This window comes from Canis lupus, chromosome 23, assembly GCF_011100685.1.
Source record: "Canis lupus familiaris isolate Mischka breed German Shepherd chromosome 23, alternate assembly UU_Cfam_GSD_1.0, whole genome shotgun sequence".
NCBI lineage: Eukaryota > Metazoa > Chordata > Mammalia > Carnivora > Canidae > Canis > Canis lupus.
Window position 1 is genome coordinate 51,847,028 of NC_049244.1, and position 19,829 is coordinate 51,866,856.

At 48.0% G+C, this 19,829-nt stretch overlaps 2 long non-coding RNA genes across 3 annotated transcripts; both read left to right on the plus strand.

Moving 5' to 3' along the window:
* The first annotated feature begins 311 nt into the window (after positions 1–311).
* LOC111092021 lies at positions 312–6,689 on the plus strand. Its single transcript, XR_005377280.1, has 6 exons — positions 312–421; positions 2,117–2,285; positions 3,505–3,662; positions 4,814–4,912; positions 5,308–5,545; positions 6,261–6,689. It is a non-coding gene; the product is annotated as an uncharacterized LOC111092021 (long non-coding RNA).
* A 4,534-nt stretch (positions 6,690–11,223) lies between these two features.
* On the plus strand, positions 11,224–16,169 carry LOC111092020. Of its 2 annotated transcripts, none has more exons than XR_005377279.1 (3): positions 11,224–12,035; positions 14,691–15,007; positions 16,038–16,169. It is a non-coding gene; the product is annotated as an uncharacterized LOC111092020 (long non-coding RNA). The 2 variants fall into 2 exon arrangements; XR_005377278.1 differs by having other exon boundaries at positions 15,114–16,152.
* The last annotated feature ends 3,660 nt before the right edge of the window (positions 16,170–19,829 follow it).

Here is a 19,829-nt window from a genome sequence, read left to right on the forward strand (position 1 = left end):
CTATGGAGCTCGCCTACTCAATTCCAAAACGGGCAAGGATGCAAAAGCAAGAGTGTGTTTGCAGGACACGCAGATCTGGGGAGAAGCCTGCTCGATGTTGCATGTATGGGAACCAAGTCTGGGTCCCGAAACGCCGGGCAGCAGCGCCACGAGGAGAACAAAGTGGCGTCTGCTGGCAGAGAAAGCAGTGATGCAGGTTCCGAGCGGGACAGGTTCTAGAATGTCGAGGCAAGTCAGGAAACACCGTCTGAAGGGAGAGCGAATAAATGAGAACCTAGGTGCCAAGCAGGAGGCGGCCACCTGCCGGAGGGGGCCTGTGCCCGGCGCGTCCCCCCCACAGACCCTGGGGAGCGGGAACGGGCATTGGGGCAGCAGCTCGGCATTTCCCGCACCGGCCCCAACCCGCCCTGCTCGTCGCCAAGTAGGTCTTTGTTTGCTTCTCCCCACGGGACAGTTAACTCCTCCACCAGGGACACGAGCCAACACCTCTCCCGGCTGCTGCGTCCAACTCACAGTTCATCTTTCTGGGTGGTGTCCGGTTGTCTGTCCGTCAGATTCCGTTGGATGTGACTTCTCGGGGCCTGAAGTCTTGATCGAGACAGAGACGGCCCCCGGGTCCCCTGGGCGTCCGCGCACGTGCACAGGGCTGCTCCCAGTGGGTGCAAATGCTGCCGTCTGCAAGAGATGCATGGGGGCGCCCGGCAGCCCTGGGCTGCGGCGGTTCTGGAGTCCAGCCTGGGGACCACCCCCCCCCCCCCGGGGGCCCCGCACGGGGAGACGCGGACTCGGCCCCTGCAGGAGAGCTGCGGCTTCCGTTGCCTCCAGGGCTCTGAAATTCCTCCTCCAGAAGATTCCTTCTTTCCCTTATTCTTGGGCCACATCTGAAGTGGGCCCTAAGGGCTCGGCCCCGGGGGGGACTTCTGGGCTTTCTCGTCTCCCTTCCGGCGCCCTGACTGCCCGCCCCCGCCCCCGGGGTGCTCCACGTTCTGAATATCCAGACCCCCTTTCCCGGTGGCTTTACTTCCCTAGTTCTCTGGAGACCCTCTTTGCCTGTCACTTCATTTGACCCGAGTCACCCTCAGAGGACTTCGCGGCAGGTGGTTCTCAGACCTCCCCTGCAGGCCTCCCTCCCTCGACCCCGACCGGCCGCGCCTGCCATCAGGCCTGCGACCCCCTGGGAGGTAGGGACTGACCGGTGCTCGCCCTGAGGCATATCAGCCCACCAAGAGGCATTTTCCCCCTCCAAGTCCTTTGGAAACACCATCTCTCATTGCCGGGGTTCTAGAAACAACCAACCTACAGATTTCGAGGCCCTGAGTGTTAAATTCTCCCTCCACCTTTCTTTCCGCCTCATAAACTACCTCTCTCCTTCGTTCATCTCTGTCTCAACATTCCCTGCCCAGCAGTGCTCAGGCCCGCGTCCCCACTGGGTCCCGGGGCCCTGCAAGGTCATCAGCGAGGTCCTCCCCCTGCCCCCCTATCGGAGCAGCCGGTTACCTAAACATCGGGCCACCCCCTAAGGGGTCGTCATCCTGCCAGCTCCCGGGGCTACTTTCCCAGACCCGCCCTTGACGACTGAGCCAATGCCGTGCCTTTCAGGTTTCTCCCATGGCAGCACCCCGCTTCACGGCAGTAGTCCCTGCACTGGCACGAGGCGCCACAACAGGCCACCCCCCAAATCCCGGTGACTTTCGCTCCAGGGACATTCCCACCTGTTTACACCTCGTCCCAGACGAAACAGGCAGGGGCTCCCTTCCGTGTTTGACTGGAGCCTGGTCCGCGTGGGCCCGAGTGCAGCATCTGAGGGCTGGACCCGTGAAGGTGGGGCAGCTCCCTGGCACGCGGGGACAACCAGGAGGCAGGAGCCCAGCCTCAGTGAACACAGGCCCGTGTCTCTTCGTGCCACCTTTGTGGAGGCAACACATGCCTTTGTACCTCAATCTGTTTAAAGTCTTGGTTTGTAAGCTTTTGTGGGTCATGGACAGAGTGACCAACTATCTCAGTGTACACAGGACCGGGAGGGTTCCCAGGACATGAAACTTTCTGTGCTAAAACTAGGAGAGTCCCAGGCAAACGGGGACAAGTTGGTCACCTTAGCCATTGTTCTCTTAAAAAGGCAGATAAAAACAAAAAGGTGCCCATGTCTGAAGAACCCGCCTTGGAAGTCATAGAAGGCACCGTCTTCATCTTCCTTCCACTGTGAACTGACATGGCCTACTTTCCAAAAGAAGACACGAGCTCCTGGACAAACGGCCTGGCCCACATTTTTGTGCCACTCTGATTAAGTAAGAAAGCCTCGTTGGGCTTTTAGAATTTAAAATGTGTGCAGACCCCTCCCCGCAACACAGAGCTTATAGGGAAAGTCGTAACAGGATTCAAAGAAGGAAATACTTAGGCGGACGTCCGTAGGGCAGAACTTCTCTCCCCTCCGCGAGAGCAGGGTCATCCCTGCCGCATTCAGCAAGAGCTCACCGTAAGCCCCCGGAGAAGGACCCGCTTGGGGCCTTGGGGTTATGATGGAGGAGGTCAATTTTCAAAATAAACGTTCATTATATTTTTACCCTTTGAAGAAAAATGCTGCTTGGCCTTAAACAAATTAAGAGTGCTCAGGCTTTTTATTTGGGGCATTTTTTTTAGTTGAATATTATTAAAAATAATTACAGGCTGTGGATTTAATCTAAAACACAATCAGCACCCCCAAAGTCCCCTACAGTGAGTTAAAGCATCCTCCTTCTCAAAATTCAAAATTAAGTGGAAATTCAGATTAGTTTTGATTTATAACCACATTATGAACTATTTAATATTTTCAAGAAGTCATTCCCTGTGCCCATATTAAATTAATTTACAACAGAATATTATATAATTTATATATGCATACATATAATAAATTACAGCCTGACTATATAATTCTACATGTATAATTAATTACATTAACCATCTACATTTTAAGCCTACAATTAGATAACCCTAAAAGACAACCCCGTTAGCATTTTTTAATAAATACTTGTGTTTGGAGCTGTTTAACAGAGCACCTGATAGCTGATAGAGCAGTGTTAACATCTGTTCCATTATTTCCAGAGGACGTTGGTTGAACGCAATACTATTCACATAAAATATGCATTTGTTCTTGACTGTCAAGTACCTCTATTATTTTATTAAAAAGTCAAAAAAGAATATAATCAGACTTCATAATTTATGTGTGACATTTTCATTACAGAAAACTTTATGCAAAATTGAATTCTAAAATTTAATTTCCTGTGATGTTTAAATTACTTACTATCTGGCTCCTCTCCAAACAGTGCGATCACTGAAGGCCCCATATGAATTCTATTAAGGATACATTTTGCTGCTGCCAGAAAACACAGGGTATTTTTCTAAGGAACTCTAAGAATATGCTTCTTAAATATATTTTGTGCCAGTTTAAATAGTTTTTCTCACGCAGGAAAGAAAGGCAGGAACTTTGCTTTCTTTCTTTCTTTTTTTTTTTTTTTTTAAAAACCACAGCCAGGGTTTCTCTGCTTGTCTCCCTCCCACCTGGCCTGCGACGCCTCCCTCCTGATACTTGAACCTGGGGAAGCAGCCCGGCCCAACCCTGACGGCTGGGGCGCCAGGTCGCAGGACAGTAAGCAGGTTCCCGCTGGCTCCCTTTCTCCTCTGCCCAGGTAGGCCCGACGCAGGGAAATGCGGCCCTGGGAGCTCTGGGGCGCCTGGGGCACCTCCCAGCGGCCCACAGGGTCGGGGGCAGGGCAGGGGTCGCCGCAAGCTATGTTGCCCTCTGGACCCTGGGAGGCGATGGGCTCCAGAAAGGCCTGCACCGCGGGGACCAGGCGCTGGGGGGGCGGGATGGGGGGGCGGGCAGGCAAGCCTGGGCAGCGCAGACCAGGTGGCCCTGCAGGAGGCGGCAGCCCAGGCATCGGTCAAGAACCAGGTGGGGCTGCTGCCCCAGCAGCTCAGCTTCAGCCATGGCACCTGCGCACAGAGATGGAGGTCCAGGCTTCAGGAGGGCTCTAATGTGCTGTAGGCCTTGGGAGGGCTCTAAAGTGCTGTAGGCCTTGGGAGGGCTCTAACATGCTGTAGGCTTTAGGGGGGGTTCTAACGCACTGTAGGTTTCAGGGAAGGCTCTAATGCGCTGTAGGCTTCGGGAGCGCTCTAACGCTGTCTCCTTGGTGGCCGCCCCCTCTGGGGCAGGGACGGGAACCCAAGCCCCACTGCGCTGATTCCCAGAGCCCACGCCCTGCATCAGTGCCCGTCCCAAGCCCAGGGAATCTGTTTCCCTCCCACGTAGGGTGGGCGTCCATGGAGGCAGCCGCAGAGCTGAGATGTATGCGCACCCCGGTACTGGGCATGCGGGCTCCCGCCCCAGCACCCCTCTGTGGCCTTCTGCGACGTCAGAGCCGGAAACTCAACGGAAGCCTCACCCTCACGGCTCTCCCCGTGCACCTGCTACTGCAGCTGTCTATCCGGTCTCATTGCGGGCGGCGGGGTCCTGCGGGGGCCTCAAGGTGTCCTTCCCCCAGGCCATCGGCCCGCTGCCCGGACTCCACCCCTATGAGCCCTTCTCCCTCTCGGGACACTCTCCTTTAAAAGATCACTCTAGGAGAGCGCATGGAGTTAGCCACAACGAGCTTGGAGATTCTCCTGGGGGCGGGGGGGGGGGGGGGATTCATCTGATGCCTTTTGCTCAACCACTCAACACCCCCTGGAACCATCCATGGGGCATTGCAAACGCTCCACCAGGGTTTGGGAAACTGTCTCCAGGGTGGCTGCTGCGTTCCAGTCTGTTCCCTTCCCACTAACGGGCCTTTCCTCTTAGACTTAGCTTCCCCCTCTGGAGTCTCCTCAACTTCCCGATGGGGGCTCCACCCAGGCCTGCATTTGCCGCAACCAATCCACCCGGTTGCAAGTACATCAGGTAGATGTATTTTCTCACTGGGTCCCCACCTACCACCCAGTACCCCGAGGTACAGACGAGAGGGAGACCTGATGGGAGGTAGGGGAGAGGAGGACTCTGGGGTGAGTGGTGCACAGTGAAGCCTGACCCATGCGCCCTGCTCCAAAGACTCACGGTCTGAGTGGGAAGGGAAGGGGGAAGAAGGGAAGGAAGAGAGAACAGAGATGTTTCCAGACTTGGCCTCCTTGCAAAGTCAACTCACCCACTCCTCTGCCTTAACAGCACAGGAATTTGGAGGAAGGCTCTTACAAAAGGCAGTGGCGGGGGGATGTATGTGGCAGGATAACTCGTGCTCGTGGGTGCTCAATAAATAGAATGAGTTGCTAATAATAATAATAATGTGCAAATATCCTCAGGTCAGTTGGATAAGACTTTCCGCTTGTGCTCACCTGGCGTACGGAAGAGGATAAGAAGACGGGGCAAAAGCACGTGTTCCCGACCGACAGCCCCGGGGAGGCGCCGCGGGAAACGGTGATGGCGCGTGGGCAACTGCGAGGGCGCAGTCTTGCACTGTCGGAAAGTCTCAAGTGTCAAAATACCAAGCGGAAGTGACAAAGGGAGCGGCTAGGGAGTCCTGCACACGCCACGTTTTTGGTAAGGGGGAAGCTTCAGGCCTCAGCGGCACAGAGCAAAAGGGGGCAAACACTGTCCCGTAAACAAGAATTACAACCTAATCGTGGCCAAAGCCCCAGAAGCCTCAATTAAGTGCATGTGGCCCCTCAGCAGGACCCGCGCCCCCTTGACGGCAGGCGCCCGGGGGGCTGGGGCTGGCCGGGCAGCAGCTGGGTGCGGCGGGGACCGTGGATCCCAGGACAGGCGGGGCGGGCCGCGGGCACCGGGAGGGCAGGCGTGGTGACGGCCGCAGCCCCCCGGCTCAGCACTGTCCTCTGCTCCACCCACAGCTCCCGGGAAGGGCCTGTGGCCCGGCAGGCCGGCTCGCTGGAACCCTGTCCCCACGCTCGCAAGTGGCCTCCGCGCTGACTTGCACGCCCCGAGGGCGGCGGGGCTCTACCCGGTTTCCCTTACTCGGGTGACACGTGGCCATGTCCTGCCCCTGACCTGTTCCCGGCCTCTGCACACCTGCCCCGGCCCTCTGACCACGCTGGGCGCCTCTCCTGAGGGCCCCCCTCCCGTCGCCCCACAACCTGCAGATGCCAGCGAAGTGCAGGCCGCCCCTGCAGCAGCCTCAGGCTCCTCCACGCCTGCCCCCATGGGACCCCTTCTGGTCCCCTAACTTGAGAACGTCCCTCTTTACACCGCCCGTCCCCAAATCGACACCTCGAGCCTCAAGCTCTCCCTTGAATTCCAGGCTCCTTTTCCCGACTTCCTGTTCAACATCTTCACCTGGAAGGCCGCTGAGGATCCACACTTCCCGTGTCTAAGACCAGACAACACACACACACACACACACACACGCACACGCACACGCACAGCTGCTCTTCGTCGTTCGCATCTCCGTAAATGGCATTTACATCTGGCCAGATGCTCACGCTACCCGCCTGGAGACGTGCCTGGCTCCTTCCTTCTCACGCACCCGTCAGCGAGCCCCGTCGGCTGCACCCCCAAAGTGTGCCCGGAATCCAGGCGCTCGGGCACCTCGACCCGACCACGGCATCCCAGCCAGCGCCACGTGTCGCGAACGTTACTGCCGCAGCGTCCTCTCTGCTGCATCCCTAACCTTCCACGCTGACCCCACACAACAGCCGGAAGGAACATTTTAAGACATCACAAAGATTACGCCCCCCACTGCCTGTCCAAGCCTCCCCCAGGCACCCCCCCCCACCCAGGCGCACCCTCCACTGCTTTCCCTCCGGGCCCCCTCCGGGCCCCCCACTCGGGCTCTCGCGCTCTTCCTCGGCGGGTGCTCCCTCCCTGACGCCCCTGAATCTCGCCGTGTCCTCTGCCTGGGAAGCTCTTCCCCACGTATCCAAGGATGCATTTCCTTCCGTCCTTCAAGGCCCTGCTTACATGTCACCCGTCCAGGGGGACCTCCCCGACCTCTGTCCGGTGGCGCCCTCCATCACTTCCTCCTTCCCTACCCCGGTCCTCCTTGCTTGTCGCAGCCCCACACACCCGCTGCTTTCTTAGCAGTTGGTTACCTGCCCCCTCAACAGCAGGGGTTTTGCTGCTCTGTTCGCTGCTGACTCCCAGCATCTAAAACTCAATAAATGTATGAACAAAAGAATGGACGGGAGGGAACCGGTGACCTTAAGCAAGGTGGGAAGGCACGTACCAGCCGAACCAACGTGAACGAGGCTTCCTTACGGGCCTTGAGTGAGTTTCTGCCCCGGCGGCGGTGGTGGTGGTTTCTTTTGTTTCAAATCTTTGTATTAAATTCGGAGCCACACCCTACTTAACCCCGCCAGCAAGCCTGAGCTTCCCCTGCTGGTCCGTGATCGCTGCGGTGGCTTCAACCAGAAATGAAATCCTAATCACCGCATCTGCCTCGCACCCTTCACTCACAGGCCCACAAATGAAACTCCAGCCGGGCGATGTCATTCCACCTGCGTGGGGTTGGGCCCGGCGCACTAGCTGGAGCCCGGTGCTGCTTAACCTTGACGAGCTTCGAGGTTTGCAGCCCCCTAACCTCCTCGCTTACCAACCCATAAGCATTCGCGTGACCTAAGTCTACCGGGGGGCTTGTCGGTGTGGCTACCTCAGTTCCCCGCCAGGCTAAAGGTTTTTTAAATCTTTTGGGACCAATGGTTACCACGGTCATTATTGGTTTACAACCTAATGGCCCTTAATGTCAATGGAGAGAAAAAAGGGGACAAGTCACTTCGGATCCAGCTTGACCTACCCATGAACACATGAACAGGAAGAAAAGAGGGAGATGGGCAGTTTTCTTCATTTCCCAGAGAACTGGGAAGGAGGGACCTCAGAACCTTGGGGGACTTGGAGGAACAGTGCTCAGTCAGACGGCCGCATGTCAACCACAGCCCAAGAGCATCTCAAAGCTCCCGACCTGCTTCCTGTTCCAACCTGAGGGGGCTGTAGTGTGACTTCCAGGTACCTGACTGGGGCCAGGCGATCCAAATGTTGAGCCCTGTGAAAAGCGATTAACATTCCAGAGCAAATGTGTTACCCGCAAGAAAGGCCACTTCCAGGAGCACCTGGCCACTGAGCCAGGTGCAGGTTGGTCCCCGTGACCTCAGGGAGTCGCTTGCAGATCAGATATCAACAGGTGGAAGCAGCAGTCACTGGAGCAGGCCATTTTATTGATGGAATTGGGTTTACAAATTACCTTCAAAACACACTAAAGTGAAATATTAAATTCCCCACTCTCTCGCAGACTCCTTCTGGATTTGAAAGGAGGAAAGGCACAACACCATTTTCCCGAATAGCCATATCCCCGCTGCAGTGAGACCTATTCAGAAGTAGGCTGAGGGTTCTCAGGATCAACTACTGTGACGCTAGGTTAGACAGATGCTAAATGATTAAATAGCTTGATCAAATAAAACCAAGCAGTGATTATTACAGGCCAAAAGACACCGAAAAGAAGCATTCAGAGGCTGGTTCCCACTGCGTTAGAAAGTTATCCTAATAAAGAATAAGAATCAGGTATACCTTAGATGCCACAACACTTCCAAGTATCTTCCAACGTTCACAGCCTGGTAATGTGGGGTTGAGTGCGCCCCTTCATCTAGAGGGAACAGCTCTCCCCAAATAGGCCTGAGACCCTGGATGAAGGGCTACAAACAACGGCCCTCAACTCTGGATGCACACTAGCATGACCGGTTACACACATCCTAGTCTCTACAGATGGGGTCCCGGCAATCCCATTTGCAAAGATCCCCTTGATGATTCCGTGAAAACGGGGACGAGGAACATTGCACTGAACGAAGAGAACTTGGGTCTTATTTAGTCCAGGGCTTCTCAAGCTGGTCTGTTCATTACTGTCATTGGGCGACTCATGTCACATATACAGACTATGGGACGCCTTCCCCTGGAGAGTCTGACTCAGTAGGACGAGGGCAGAACCCTGGAATCTGTATGTGTTTGCACACACCCCACAGGACTTTTTTGAGCCGGCTAATTTGTGAAACCCTAATTTAATGTGCCTCCTCATTTTATAGGGCAATCTGATGTGATTCCTAATGATAAGCTCCTGAGAAGTGGAGTTACTCCTGACGCACCATGGTATTGTCCTCAGAGCCTCATGTACACAGTAGGCACTCAATACATAATTTTGAGTAAATGAATGGAATAACGGAAAAACTGAAAATTTCTGTTTTTTTTAATCTGGCCTCTCAACGGTTCTCATAAACTTGGGTAAGACTGAAGAGTTTGTTTCTTCATCTATTAAATGAACATAACAAGACGTATCTTCACAGGGATTAGATAAAATACAGTAGCCCCCCCATAATCCACAGAGGATATGTTCCAAGACTTCAGCGGATGCCTGAAGTTGCACATCAGTACTGAGCCCTATGTGTGTTGTTTTTTTCCTATACATACGTACTTAAATGATAAAATTTAAATTTATAAATTTTATAAATTTTAGATTTATAAAATTAATGAATTATATTAAATTATAAATTTATAAAATTTATAATTTACATTTAAAATTTATAAATTAGGCACAGTAAGAGATGAATAGCAAAAACTAATGATAAAATAGAACAATTATAACAATATACTGTACTAAAAAGTGTGTGTGTCTCTCGCTCCTTTTCTTGAAATATCTTATTGTGCTACATTCATCCTCCTTCTTCTAATGCTGGTGTGAGACGACAGAATGCCGATATGATGAATTAAAGTGAGGCCAGTGGTGTAGGACTACGGAGCTTCTGATGGTATTTATTTATTTATTTATTTATTTATTTATTTATTTTAGCTTCTGATATTATATCAGAAGAAGGATCATCTGCTTCTGGACCGTGGTTGACCATAAGTACCTGAAGCCCTGGAAAGCAAAACCATGGATAAGGGGGTACTATTGTAGTGTTTCCAAATCATTTCCACATAAAGATTCAGACATACATTAAGTATTGTCAATATAAAGGAAAAAAATAAGGGCCAGAAGTGAGAACAACCCGCTTCACAGAGTTAATGAACGGCAAAGCTAGACCTAGACCAAAGTTCCCTAACTCCCAGCCAAGACTTCTCACCACTTGCCACTGGGCATGGAATTTTCTGGCAAGTGGCCCAACTGAAATACTTCACCCAGACTAGTATGGTCGTACTATCTCTTGAGGAAGACACTTTGCTGCAAGTCTCTACAGAAGCCTGTCGTTCTCAGAAGTCTGAGTTTCAAGTCTCCTGATGAGAAACCAAGAGCCATCGCAGTGGAACAAGAAGGTTCCTGCCTTTTTCTACTACAGCATGACCCAGGAGGGGAAAATGCAGCCGTGCACCAGCTGCTGCCTGCACGCAGAGGGGCCCAGCCAGGGGAGAGGGGCCCCTGTGGGGGAGGCTGGTCTAGGAGCTGGGGACTTGGTCATTGTGCCTTCTCAGAGATGACGTCCAAGATAGCCACGTGAAAAAAAACGCACCATAGCAGGGGTCAGAATGGTCAAGGCAATTCCAAGTATTCTGATGAGTCTTTTTATTTTTATTTCCAAGTATCCGTCTCTTCTACTTTTTGAAGGGAGAAAAAGAAGTTACAAACCACAGAGGAGGAATCAAGGTATTGTGAGTCTACGGCTAGCCCGGGAATCTTGCAATATTGCCACAAAGCCCTGAGAAGCCAGTGAAAAGCTGACACCTTTTAAAAGTAAATCCACCTTCTTCTAACCCAGACCGTGAGGTGGACGTGGATGCGGACTTCGCTCCCAAGAGTGATGAGAGGAGCCTAATGTCAGTGCCAGGCCGACTTGGACAAGAGAGTCCCGCTGGTGCAAGCCAGTCTCCCCGCACTTCATGCGAGTGTTGTACTGGCCAAGAGCCAGGAGCGGGCTGAGTTCATATTTTCCCCCTTAACGATCCCATGTTATTTTTAGGGATGTTAATATGTCAAACTCGGGGAAAATGAAGTATTTGGAGATTTTTTTTTTATTATGCCCATGTTCACAAAATGTATTAACTAATAATCACTAGTTCACAAGTGAACTAAGTCTGTTCTGTTCCTTGGCTTCTATCTTGCACACAGGGAAGGTGTTGAAAAGCACCAGAGGGAGGCTGACGAACAGCAGCAGGACAACGTGGCCTTCCTCCACTGGCCAAGGTAGCAGAGCTCATCCCAGCCAATGGCATATCAGGCTATCACTTTGCATCAGAGTTCCAGAATTTCTAATTCATGATCCAGATAGGATTCTAATTATTTCATTTGGCTATTAGGCAAAATAGCAGCTTAAAACATGTGATCATATCCTTTGCCTGCTTATTAATCTCATTACCCAGGGCAGAGCTTTAGCTCTTTAGCCTAACACATAAGGCCCTGGCTTCATGCCTCATGTTCTCTGTGCTCCAAGTAGTTTTCCCCTCTTGTTTTCCTTGGTGACCTCTTACTCTTTTTTCAAGATCCAGATTAAATGCCATCTTCAATGTGGCCCCTTCTCCCGGTCCCCATTTAAACAAGCTTCTTTCTGTGGGACTCATGAGAGATAGTGTGACATGCGGGGGGCGGGGGGCGGGTGGAGGAAATAAAAAGCAAGGACAGCTCTGCAATTTAACTTGGGCAAATCATTAACCTTCCTGAGAATCCATTTGCTATAATTTAGTGATCTAGAAAAAAAGTACAACCTGGCTTATGAAAAGGTATAACGATTTTCACCTGGGAAGATTGCGATGGTTAAATAGAAAATGGTATGAAGAACCAGCATAGTTCCCAGTACACAGAACGGTATCAATAAATGTGTAGTTTCTTATGCCCGGCACAAAAGAAATATGCAAAGATTACAGAATGAAGAAATTCCCATCTGTACCCAGAACACAGCTCTAATGTTTTTTATACTCATATTCCAAATGAATAGGAGAGGCCAGTAATACTCCAGAGTGTCTACTTGCCTCTCTCTTCCTCTACATTCCCTTTTCTCTCTCTTTATCCTTATTCACTCTCAAGCTTAAGTCACCATGGAAACTGAAGTAGAATACAAATAACGCACGTATCCTGTATCTCACCTGCACCTCAAGGCCGTTCCCGGTAAGTCTAAACACACAAAGTTCCCACTTCGCAAATTCACGCAGGTCCTAGGGATCAGTTTCCGTCCTCTATGTGCTAGCAAACTATGCATTTAGTAACCCACCTTGGATCAACATCAGATTTGATGGCTCAGAGGTCATTGGCTCCTCCCTTTCTCCTTGATTTCCCAAAACTGCAGGGCACCTTAAGATGGGCAACCTGTGCAAGTAAATCCTACCTCTGACCCACACAAATCAAAAGATTGGGCAATGAGAAAGCTATTGTATAGACAAGCTTGCAGAAAAGCCCAAGCATATTTTCATATGCAACATTGATCATTTATCTAAATCTATTTGCATTTTAATATCCTAGAAAGACACATACAATTGGAGGAGATTAATATGTTCTCTACTGAGATTCCACAGATATTCAGTGATGCCCCCAGAGGAGGACTGCAGAGCCCTGACACATTTAATATTTTTTACCGAAATGTGAGTGTCACATTTGAAACCAGGGTTGGCCCTATATTGATGAAGAACCACTTTAGAATAGTAAAGGAAGCACCAGATGGCCACCTGGCCCCAGTTCTGGACCTTCTAATGTGATGAACATTTCATGCCCATTTGAACTGACCAGTATGGTTTCCAGTTGGGGAATTTCCCACCGTAGGAGGATCACTTGCCAAGATAGAAGCCAGAAACTGATTCTCCTGGCCTCCCTTGGTGCTAGGCCCAGGCCCATGGCCTAGGCTTGGGGCTTTTAGTTACTCTGGATCCAATGAGATATATTTCAAATGACAAGATACAGATAAGAAAAAAGAATTCTCCATGTGAAACTCATACAGACAGGGGATGGAGCCTGGTAGGAAGTCATCCAGCTTCCAGACAAGGCAATAGGACAGGCTCAGTGCTGGGGTCCCGAGCAGTCAGCTCTAACACCTGGGCCCCAGGTAGCAACAGCTGGGTCTCCAGAGGATTCCTCCACCAGTGCAATATGGAAATTGCTCCTGGTCTTACAGAGGCTCTATCTACCACCCACTGTTATTTTCAAAAATTCTTTCCTATGTAAACTATCTAATGCTCATATAACCAACCTTGGGCAACTCATTCACTTCTATGGCCCTGAATTTCCTTAGCTAAAAATGAGGGCTTCTGTCTAAACCACCTTGAGACTGCTTTACAATCCTAAAAATCTGTATTAATCTCATACAACAAGCTGATTTTTCAGGGTAAGCTTTCAGGTCAATGCACAGGCCGGGGTTCTAAGGTCTCGCAATGTGAAGAAGAGACGCACCCCACGTTTCAAAGTGTGATTTTTTACCTCCTAGACATGATCATGTTTCTGTGGCATCATGCCTTTCTCATTCAGTATGTACAGTAAGCGATGGGCCAACCTGTTCCCATGCAGGAGAGGCACAGCATCAGTGAGGGAAACAAATGAGATAGGGGGAAATTAATATTTTTAATGCCCATGAAATTAGCACCGGGTGTGGGACTGCCATATATATGAATTGCCTCAGCCTCATTTTAATCTGCAGAATAAGCCAGAGGTAAAAATGATGATTTTCATTTTACAGATAGAAAATTGAAGTTCAACACCATTCGGGTATTTGTCCAAGTTCATGTCCCAAATGAGTAGTAGAGCAATGATTCAATCTAGGTCTTCTCTCTACAAGTTCATGGCTCTAACACCCACCCAGGAGAAAATTTGCCATAAGAAAAGCCCATCTCCAAACTCATTGCCAAGTCTAGCCAGTCCAAGTAAACTTGAAGGTTGAAACTATCCGTTTTAAAATTAGACACAAGTTGGGGTTGCCTCAACCTAGGAAATTCCTAATAAAGCTCATGATGAGCTTCCCAAGAGAATGCCATCTTAAAGAGAATTTCAAAGATGGGAAAAAAGTCGGATGCATACCAAGAATGAAAAGACTCAATAAGGAAAATATACATTCTTGGTTCCCCATGCCCTCCTCCCCCACTTTTTTTTTTTTTTTAACAATCTCTCTTAAAAAAAAAAAAAATCTCTCTTATTAACCCAATTCGTTTACTAAAAACAGAAAACAAAATGAAAGGCCTGCATCTTAATGTATGTGATGCTCTTGCAGGAAACTACTAAATGTTTATTAAGGCCATACCATACATGAAAGAATGAAGCCTGTTTCACATATTGTTACAAATCTGTAATGTTAGAATAAAAGGGAAAACTGATTCCTACCAATTATGAAAATGTACAGGATTAAATCAATAGCTCAGCCAGACCTGACCAGCATCTGGTCTGCAGCAGGGGCCAAATAGATCTCATTTGGGATACTTAGGAAAAGTAACTTCTAAAACATAAATCAGGACTATAAAATCATCATCTGATTACCAAAAATTTTAAAAGCAGAGAAGAAAGTGTATTCAAGTGTGAAATACGGTTTTGGAGAAGGGGGAAGGCAGGCAGCTTTAGCACAGAACAAGAAGAAAAATCAAAGAGCAAGAAGAAGGAGGGATGAACGTCTTAGTGCAAAAACTTTAGGCCGTCCTTTCCGCACACAGCATGGCGAAGAGTCCAGGCGATTAGCTGGCTCATTCCGGCCCATCTTGCAACCCAGCACTTTCGTTCTAACTGATGAAAAGAGGCTTAGGGACTTACTTATACCCAAATAATCATTTTAATATGTTTTTTTCTATGTAGATATGGTCTTAAACCCAGGAAACCGAAAGGAGAACTTCCGAACCCAAGTATCAGAGGAAGAGATGTTGATGTATTCAGACGGAAATAGGACAGATCCATAGACACAGGGGTTCGGCTCCGACACGGCTGTCCTAACACAGACAGACCAAGGGCCCCGCGCTATCGACGTCGCCCGGGGACCCGCAGGAGGAAGACTACTTGAGGTCTTCGAGTATCTGTGCTCCTCATCCTCTGTCCCTTAATATACAAATTCAAGTCATAACCAGGTCCCGTGTTCTCAGTCTCAAGGCATATGCCTCATTTCAGACTTAATCCAGGTAGATTTCTATGCTTATAGGATTTTTCAGTTAAATAATTTCAAAATCGTCTTCTTTCATCTTTTCCCAATCAGAAAGAGGTTTATAACAATCCTGTCTTCGGCAGGTGGGGGTGGCATGCACCCTGGAGAGGAAAAAAAAATTACTGAAAATAACTGCTTTCACAGAAATCTTTTGACTGGCTGGACATAGAGGCACCCGAAACTATTGCTTAAGAAAAGATTTTTCTAATTTCAATATATCAAATTAAATAAAGAAATTCATGTGACCAACATTTTCAGCACTTCTTATACATCAAGGACATAGGGTGAGAAAGACGTTATCCTCTTTGAAGGAATATATGACTTAGGAAGACAGAGAATATGAAGAGATCATTTCAATGCACTGTGGAGATAGATGAGGGAAACTTCTGCTTGGAGAGCAGCAGGAGACGAAGTAGGGAGTCAAGAACAACTTCCTGGGACAAGTGATACTGAAATTAAATCCAGAAGAGTAACCTGGAGCACACCAGGGGGAGAAAGGGGCCAAGCCAAGAAAGGGGGTCTCCAGGCAAGGGAAGCAGCAAAGGCACAGACAGAACCAAAGGTGGTGCAGTGTTTCTGGAGCAGAAAGTCAGAGGTGGGAAACGGCAGACGATGACTCCGGAAGAAACAGATGAGGGGGGAACTGATGTGCCATGCGAAAGGAGAGGCATAGCTTCTCTGAGAGAAGTCCGTTCACCACACAAAGGGCTAAACATCACTGTTATTTGGGAAGTCTAGAAGACTCCAGGAGGTTCCATCTTCTACCAGCAAAGATAGCAGGGACTGTGCTGATCATCTTTCCCACTTAGAGGTAGCAACAGCCCAAAGTGTATGTAAGAGTCCCAGAGCCCAAACGGCCTGAGATAGCATATGATGCCACAGGGGAAGACTGAAACTGGAAGATGAAATTTGGGTGATTGTAATTGGTCTGAGTAGTAGAAAATGGTGGGTAGACTGAGCCAGGGCGTCATAGCCAGCCGCTCAACATCGTCTTCCTTCCTCTGCAGGGAGTTGCTGATGTCTGCTGGTTTGCTCTTGGTTGGTTGGCTTTGAATTAGGATAGAGGATCATTCTGAAATTTCTGCTTGGACACCACTTCTGCACCTCAACAAATAAATACTTGTAAATTTAATGCCTCCATTATATATGCATATATGTGCGTGTGTGTGTGTTCTTCTCAAACATTTTCATGAACGTTCCCTCATTTGCTTGTAAGGGAGATAGATGAAGATCATTCCTGTCATTTTTCAGGTAAAAACACCAAAGGTCCTCTCCAGAAAAGTTGATTTGTTTAGGTCATCCAGCCAATCCATGGGGGGTAGAGAAAGTGTTAGAATCCCGCCTTCCTTTTTTTTTAAGATTTTTTTTATCTATTAATTTGAGAGAGCAAGAGAATGAGAGCGTGAGAGTGTGAGAGCCATGAAGATTTGCAGAGGGAGAAGGACAAGCAGACTGCAAGCTAGGCACAGTCCCAGGACTCTGAGACCATGACCCAAACCCAAAACCAAGAGTCAAACACTCAACCAACAGAGCCAGCTAAGCGCCCCTAGAATCCTGCCTTCTGACCCAGATCCAGACACCCTCCAGTGTCAGCAGCTGAAAGTCTGAAGCATGTGACTTACGAACAGAAGTCCTGACAGTGTTGGCTTAATCATTCTGTCTGATTTCAGAAACCTAGATCCTCACGCAAAATTGTTTTTTGGGAATTCCAGAGCAATACAAGAGAAATATAGGAAAGAAAGCAGTTTTAGAGTCAGTCATAAATGCCAGAACTCAAAACCCAGAAAATTCACTAGCTACGTGACCTTAGGCAAGTTACCTCATGCCTGAAAGTCTCAGTTTTCTCATCTGTAAATTGAGAATAATAAAGTATTCCTAAACAAACAAATAAATAAATAAATAAATAAATAAATAAATAAATAAATAAATAAATGTAACAGAGGAGCAGCATTTTGGCAGAGCCCCTAGCACGGGGCAGGTATTAAGTCACTACCATACGTATGACCATCATTCTGCCCCAATTTGCACCCGTTGCTCTGAAGGATAAGACTGAAGCATTTTCAAGAAATCTGCTAAAATTTTTCCCTGTCTACACTAAAAAAAGGGTCTCAAAATACCAAAATCTCGCTTTGAGCTGCATTGTGATGCATCTACACTATCCCGTCGCCCAGTAACCAGTTGGAACAATGTCCTCATGCTCCGTAAACTAGTTTATTATTAATTCCCCACTGCTGATCAAGACAGGGAGGATACAAATCATTGATCGCCAGCAATTGTTTTTCCATGCTTGGAATATGATTAAATGGTCTGCAATGTTGAAAAAAGAGATGATTAAGGAGAGAAGAGTGATAAAACAGATGTCGAATGAAAAAATACAATTTCCCATTGAATAAAGTAGTAGTTGTGCCCATGAGAATTAGCTGCACAATACATTCTTCCCTCAAGGGCTTGAGAGGCATTTTGTTCCTGTTCACTTGCCCCCTGGAAAAAAAAGCCCAACCCCCTCAGGGAGTCATGAATTATTCTGTTTATTACCCTGGTCTGTAATGTACCCCATATCTTTTTCTTAAGTGTACAGCCTTTAAGGTTAAAATCCAGTATATTTCTTAATGCTTACCTCGGACTGGGCATCTAACACGCGGCAACACGCCTTTCATGAACTTTAACGACAACTCCAGCAAGCTGGCTTCTCTGGCACTCAAAGAACCAAGGAGGAAATGTAATATCACCAAGCAAATCTTTCTGTTGCCGTCGTTTCAAGGAAAGGTACCAAGAGCTCTTTTCAAGTAGCTTCTTGCTAGAGACCATCTACAGCCTAGTCACCAGAAGAATGCCTCAGGGTTTGTCAACATTTTCCTTCCTGTGAGTAAAAATAGATAAAATTAAAAGGGAATGAACAGAGGCATGAGTGGGTAAAAATAAAATCAGACACCTGAAATAAAACTGTTATTCAAACGGTGTAAAGCATTCGATGTAGGGAAAAAAATAGAAATTAATACCCACGTGACCAAAAACCTAAAGAAGACACAGAAGGACTTATTTGCTAATGGGTTTCAGCTTCATATTACAGTTTCCTTATTACCCCATTCCCCAAAATATAAAAATGCTCAATTCTACCGCCTAACACTATTGGACTTCTTTTTTAAGTTTCTGTGTGGAAAGGGGTTATGTTTTTGGTGAAAAGGTTGGGGCCTGAATGTTGATTAGAATATAGAAAGGAGGGGATCCCTGGGTGGCTCAGTGGTTGGCGCCTGCCTTTGGCCCACGGCGCGATCCTGGAGTCCTGGGATCGAGTCCCGTGTTGGGCTCCTGGCATGGAGCCTGCTTCTCCCTCTGCCTGTGTGTCTGCCTCTCTCTCTCTCTGTCTATCATGAATAAATAAATAAATAAATAAATAAATAAATAAATAAATAAATATTTTTAAAAAAAGAATATAGAAAGGAAGGGACACCTGGGTGGCTCGGTGAGTGAAGCATCTGCCTTCAGCTCAGGTCATGGTCCTGGGGTCCTGGGGTCCCCCTGCATCAGTGGAGAGTCTGTCCCTCCCTCTCCCTCTGCCCGCCCCTACCCACTCGTGCTTGCTCTCTCTCTCTCAAATAAGTGAATAAAATCCTTTTTTAAAAAGACTATAGAAAGGAAAAAATTGTAAGAAGAGTCTTCTCGTACTTTATCTACTGTGTACAAACTCTAAGTTACCCTCCTTGCTGCCAGGAGCTAACCTTCTGAAGCATCTAAATTCCAACCAGAAACTTTCCAAGTCACTTCAGATTAAGCCATCTGCCATTTTCTTTCAAATTAAACCATAGTCATTCATTTATCAAATATTTTGACCTAACTTCTGAGTACATGGGAGGGTTGTACTTCCCGGCCCCTTGTGTTGGGTGGAGCCAAGGACTAGTTCTAGCCAACAACCTGGGAGCAGAAATGACCCATGTCACGTCTGAGTTGTGCACTTCATTCCTGGAATCATTCTGCGGGGATTTCATGTTTACCTCTGCTATGACAACTGGCAATACCCCAGGTGACGGCCGTGTCATCCTGGGTCCGTGACAAGGAGCATCTCGCCAACTGGCAACGGACGTATGATATATGTGAGAAATTAACTTTCATTGTTTCGGGTCACTGGAGTTTGGGGGTTTTGTTACAGCAGCACAACTTAACCCATCCTGATTGATACACTTGACTTTTCATAACTGCACCAGCTCTCAGTCACTGAGGTAACTTCCCTCATTCAGAAGCACTGTTCCTTCTCACACCCTCTCTCTTCCCTCCTATTAATTCAGCCACAGCACTAATTCAATCTAAAAATCTTCTCTGCTGTACTATGGTTAACAAATTTGATGTTGACAGAACACAATAATTTATGGCCAGTATGTTAATTTATTTATTGGGCACTTTATTAACCTATACTCTTTGCAGCCTGTGCATTTTTAATGGCTTTATAGTGGGATTATTCATTTATTCCTGTGTGTGAAATGGGTCCTTCATAATTCACCTGTGGCATTAGCAGACATTAATTATCAGGATCAGGATCTCACTAATAGTGAGACCACTAATTGTGAAGATAAAATGCATTCTCTTGTGTTTGCGAAATCCCTTGCCATTTCTAATAGCAGTGATGCCACATTTTATTAAATTTAGATTATTGGGTTTAAATCTAATTAAGATCACTAACTTGGTTAACATTTTACCAATATCATAAGTATGGGATGGGAAGAAAGAATGTTGTTAATGAATAAATATGTTATTTCCCTCACCGATAAAATGACCTAAAGATGTATTTTCCTAGAATGTTCAAT